The sequence below is a fragment of the Poecilia mexicana genome, unplaced genomic scaffold (assembly GCF_051168715.1).
Source record: "Poecilia mexicana isolate PSO_F unplaced genomic scaffold, ASM5116871v1 scaffold_17, whole genome shotgun sequence".
In the NCBI taxonomy this organism is placed as follows: Eukaryota; Metazoa; Chordata; class Actinopteri; order Cyprinodontiformes; family Poeciliidae; genus Poecilia; species Poecilia mexicana.
In genome coordinates, this window is record NW_028263386.1 from 26076272 (window position 1) to 26082271 (window position 6000).

Sequence of the window (6000 nt, forward strand, 5' to 3'; positions counted from 1 at the left end):
AAGCAGTATTTTCACGCTGTATAATAAGGTGACAAAGACTGTCTAGCCAGACGTTGTGCTGTGTAAGGTACTAGTGCATGCAGACAACTAGAGTCGAGATTTTAAAATTGTTACCCACTTTTTTTTGTTTGTTAAAATTGCCATCCAGTGGTGTGTTTGATAACTAGAAAATTTCGACTGACAATGAAAAATATAGCTCAGAAATTTAATTTACATTTTCACTGCTGGATTTCCTAGAATTATTATTATTTTTATTAGAAACAAATTACGCTGAAGGGAAAAAACTGCAAACTCTACTTTGTGTGTATTTTCCTTGGTGACATCATTAGAGGTAAAGGATTCAAGCGATTCGTTTTTGCCTAATCGCTTGAATCGAGTCACTTTCTTCACTATTCAATATTCTTCAAAAAAAACTAATAGAGATAATCAATCTACACAGCTCAGCTCTATAAGAAATCTGCCCATTTGTTCTCTCTTGGTGAAAACCTCCTTTTACCAGTATTCAAACAATTTTGTCCCATTTTGTGTAAGCACATCGCCCCTTCGCTAGTTCTTTCATTTGTACCCATGGTTGTTTTGAATCTGACTTCTCTGATACAAAATGGAGTCTTAATGTATTATTTTTCAAAAACTGGGGATGTGTCATAATCCCTTTGGAAATTGATTGTTTAATTCTAAATCATCCAACTAACTCTCTACTGTTAAAATGACTGATGACAAATGTCTAGGTTGATTTTATCAGGGGCTATCCTCTTACATTGTACCATCTGTACAAACACTTATTTTCTCAAAGGTTTTTCATTCTGTATGTGCAAGCCTACGATTTTGTCCAAACAAATTGTTCCACAATTTACATACCTTGTTGTGTGTTTCTGTTTCTCTATTTTTTTGTGGAAGTCCAAATTAAGTTTATATAGCCATATTTGCACTCATGTTCTGCCTAAAGAGAATTACATTTTGATTAAAATGTTAAATAGCAGCTATATGGGAAGATTTGGGGCAAAACAGAGACAAATAAGACAAACAACCAGTCACACACACTGAGTTAACCTGACAGTCATGTTTTTTTTACTGCAGGACTGTGGCTCAAAGCTGCTGTCTGCACAGGCAGGTTACAGTGAGGCTCAAAGCGTATTTACCTTTTTCTTAATGATTACTGATGTATTTGTTTCCTTAATTTGGTCCCTTTTAACATTTTCAAAGTCATGCAGCAGTTCTGCAGGAATAATAGTTGGAGCTTTAAAATGACCTCAATGGATTGCATCAACCAAACCAAACCAAACAATTTTTAAAACGGCACAGTTAAAAATTATTGATCATGGAATCTATCTTCACAAACCGCGTCCAGGTAGTTCATAGTTGCCTAAATGGGTTTTTTTTCTAATTCAGCTCAAAAGTCTTGCAGCAGCTGTACAAAATACAACTGAAAACCCTTGGGCCACAGAGGTTGCGCGGGGCTCTTGTGGGCGTCCATTCCTCTTGACCCCCTCCTGGCTTTAGCTCATCAGGTGTTGTGATGCCTGCCCTGGTCCTTCTGAGCAGGGGCGCAACTACATATTATTCAGGTGGATGCGAAAACATAAATCTCCCCCCCGCCCCCAGACGAAGACACGTGAAAGGTAAAACTCGCTACATTTACATTTACATGTGCGCGAGGTGAAGGAGCGTAAAGGCGCGGTGAAGTGTATGCGAAGGCATCATCGGGGTGCCGCCCCCTCCAGACGGGGTTTTGACGCCCCCTCTGGTGCAGCGCCCCTATGATTTGCATGTGCTGCATACCCACTTTTTGAGTTTTGGCTGCCAGATGTGTTGGGTGCTTTGGCGGGGGGTGCAGTCTCCCCTGCTTGGTGCTGAGTGGTCTTGCTTTCAGGTGTTGGGGGGAGCACTGGGGTACAGAGGAGTCTGGGTTACAGGGTTGATGAAGATGTGGCAGGGTCAGGGAAGACTGGTGCTCTGCATCTCTCCCTGTGCCTCTTTTCCTTGGGGGCTGCTGCTCTTTTGCTTTGTTGATGACCTACCTCCATTTATGGTGTATGGCTGACCTGGGTCGGTGCCTGGTATCTGTCTGGGGCTGTTGTGGCCTTCTGGAGTTGAGTACAGCTGTCCTTTCATGCCCTAGGGTGCTGTGGTTTGCAGGCCTTCCACCATCCTCACCACTAACAACTGTGCAATTCCAGTTGACAAGTTTGTCCACATACAATCCCTCCAACACAATGGCAATTATTTCGACACATATGTCACCAACTTCTTTTACTCATAATTTCTCATTGTTTGTGTCGCTGGTCTGCAACAAAGAACAAGAGTGTTTGTTTGTGTCTGCAGGGGCTCACACTTTGTGCCAACAAACTTTTAAGACATCTTTAAAAACATCTGTATGTGGTGCTATAAAAACAGCACCACATACAGATGTTTCTCTACTTACTCCTCAACTGACAGTGGAACAGAGTCGTGTGACTGCTTTTGGGCAGTCTGGTCAGAACACACAAATCCAAGCGAATTCAATCCAGTCTACCATTTATGGGTCAGAAGCCACTGGGACCAGTTATTACAGACCCAGGCTAGTGCAGCCCTGAGAGGCTCAATTATTTTATCTAATTGAGATGCAGTTGTGGCACTTCCAGACACAACTGCAAAAGTTTAGTGTTGTTGAGAGGCTCTCATGCAACCCCTGCTAGGATCAAATTTGAAGCTAAAATGTTAAAAAGAGATATTTTTTCCCAGCAACAAGACACCCAACCAGTAATAGTTGACATGGGCCATTTGAGTAGTTGCCCAGGTTGGCAATTAGAAAGCATGTTGTACAAGCACAAGGAAATAAATGATTGTTCCTCTTAATTGTTGTGATTTCAGCTATTTTTCTGACCCGCATGCGGCACCAGAGGCAGTTCTGAAATAGGTAAAAGGTTTATTTAAAGAACATGGTCAAAATCTGCAAAATAGTGAGTCTGGTTCTCTGGCTTTCTCAGGAAGGTCTGGAGAGAAAGAGAAGAGTGACTAGCAGTTGACGAGCAGCATGATGCAGATTATTCAATGGCAGGTTTGAGCTTACGATTCAAAGAAGTTTCAACATGGAGAGGGAAATAGGATCTGTGGAGGTACGTTTCTGTGCAGGTTGAAACTTGCGATTATTAGTTTTTCTGAGCAGGGTAAGTTGGAGAGCAGACCGGTGACGGCTGAAGGCGATCACACGGAGGAAGACGATCATGAAACACAGAGATGGGAGGTCCAGAATAAGCAGTGAGAACCACCAGAGTCCAACCTGTGAGGTGCCCAGGGTGAGTAGTAGGCAAGAAACAAAGAAAGCATTGAAAAAACCAAGAAACTCTCAGGAAGTTACACTCAGGAATTGGCTTAACTCTACCAGTGACGGTTAAGCGTCAGGCACCGAATGGTAGCCGGCTCACTAAAAACCAAAGCCAAACAAAACACTGATTGCTGTCAGGTATGTAGCCAGCAGCAGGTGGAAAACCAACAAGGATCCTCTGTTCAGGTAAAATTATACACCCACAAAAACACACAAAAACAGATTCTGACATGAATTACTTTTGTTTTGCATGGGGAGTTGTCCCACTAAAAGCTAGCTACTGAGAGAAGGGAGATTAGGTTATTAGCCTGGTAAAAATCAGCCCCTTGTTCTATACTTTGCTTTGTTCAGAGGATCTCGATTGTGGACTATTGAAAATCAATTGTTTTCTGGAGGTGTGGATTCTGCTGGGGTTTTAAATTTTACCCAAGTCTCAAACGTTTGCTCATTATAATGCACGAGTTTGATGCTATAAAGCTTACCGGAAATTGCTTAGACTGTAAGTAACCATCTCCCCCCCACTGTGAACTGAAAAGTGAAGACCGAAGATGACACTTAATGTTAATTCAATATTTGAAATTGTAGTCAACTCCCTCTCTTTGGCCAGCAGAGGGAGTGCTGGCTCAAAAATGGACAGAAACCTATCCATCTGTCTAAATAATTCGGTTTTAGTTACACCTTTTGAAATAACATTATTCTAGACGTTCTGGTCATGCTCCTATTTTTCCATTAAACTTTACTCCTACTCCTCCTAGCCTTCCTTCAGGGTAAACATGTTGGCAGTCGTTTTAAATGTCCCCCATCTGTAGATTATTTTCTGTACAGCAAAATATGGGTTTAGTCTTTTGAGAGCTCTTTTAAATCCCCTATATCACACTTGCTACAGTTTTCTTCTTCTTCTTCTTCTTCTTCTTCTTTTTTTTAACAAAAGGTCTCCCAACAGACAGTGGCCAATTTTTTTTTTCTTTCTGTGGTTTGAATTTAATTGACTTTTTTCCATGTTAGTTTTACAAAAACATTTTAAAGGATTTTTTCTACCTCCTTGTTTCCTTACATATAGCTTTTCAGTATTTCAGTATATATCCTGCACAGCAGTGTGAGACCAAGCTGGTGACCAGTGCAGGGAGGAAATACCAGACTGTTGTCTCATTTTCGACTGTGCTACTCAAAGCTGAGCTCGCATAAATGCATTTCCCTCACAATTCAATTCAAATTCTATGATACTTTGTTGATCTCAAAGGGGAATTTTACATTACAAACGTGGTGCCACTTTATGGGAAATGAACTGGATTGCCAAGAGGCATTGTAGCAGCAATGAAACACTCGACCAAACACTCGTTCTATTTACCTTTTTTTATGTAAAAAAAAACCGCACAAGATAAATGTCTGACAAATGAAGGGAAACATTTGAGAAAACTGTGAGAAACCAGCCAAAGTAGTTGTACGCAGAAAAGACTAACTAAAACCATAATTTAGATCAAAATAGGAAAGAAAAAAACCGTTCCTGTTGCTTAAAGAGAAACAGACTTGGGCTGTGGATGACTGGTTGAAAGTTGGATTCAGTGATACAACCATGAACTGAATGCAGGGTTTGGTAATGAGCATTTCATTTCTTCAGAATGATGATGATGCAACTTTCAAGTGAAGAAAAGTGTGTTAAAACTCCTCCTCAGTGAAGGCAGATCAACAACAGCTTGGATCTCAATCCGGCTGAAAACTGATGGTACAAACTGATGAGATGCCTGTCCTGCAAATATCACAAGTGAGGTTCTTTTCTTAAGCGAAGCCTCATTGAATAAACCAAGTACTCCCATCATTTTTTCTTACCTCAACACCGATTCATCCCAGAATTGTTCCTTCTGCTTGATCTAGCCAAAAGACATAAAAACATATACCAGCAACTTCTGTGATTCATTTATATTTTACTACAAAACAAACTTAACTGAACATCCTTTAAGAGTACTGATTCCATATTTTCCCCCCAGGGGCTGTATATGGCTGAGCAAACATTCCCATCAGGAACTGCGCTCCTAACACAGGACAGAATGTCAGGACCCCTGTGTAAAGCCTGTGAGACTGAATCCTCCACACTGACCATATTAGCTGTTACACAGGCTCTCGTGAAATGCACAGACTGAATGCAAATAAAGGGATTAGAATAATAAACCTGCACAAGGCAGCGCCCCTTTAAAAACCCACCCCTTAGTTTTTATGAGGCTGCTGCAGTGAGCTTCTTTGGAGATGTTCTGGTGATAAACACCACTGGCACTAACACTGCAGTGTATAGAACTACAGAGCCAGAGTCGATGCCTTCAGGTAACCTCTGGTACAGTTTGTTACATTTTCTAAATAAAATCCATTTATGAATGCACTGTACCTCGAAAAAGTATTCATATCCCCTAGCCCATAGATCTTAATGCATTTTGGAAGGAATATAGCTTTCATTTGTCTTAACAAAAAATCTATTTAATAAGTTTCAGAGTCAGATTTCCCACTTGGGATGTCTCTGAATTTATCCAACGCCGACTTTGGGATCTAATATGGAAGTTCCTTGAATCAACAATAGTACTGACAGCACATATTAATGTTGCAAAAAATAAACCAGATTTAGCAAAATGATAATTTCCATCCGTAGTCCCAAAATACAAACACAAGATACAAACATTGATACAATTTCATACCTAAAACTAGAAAAT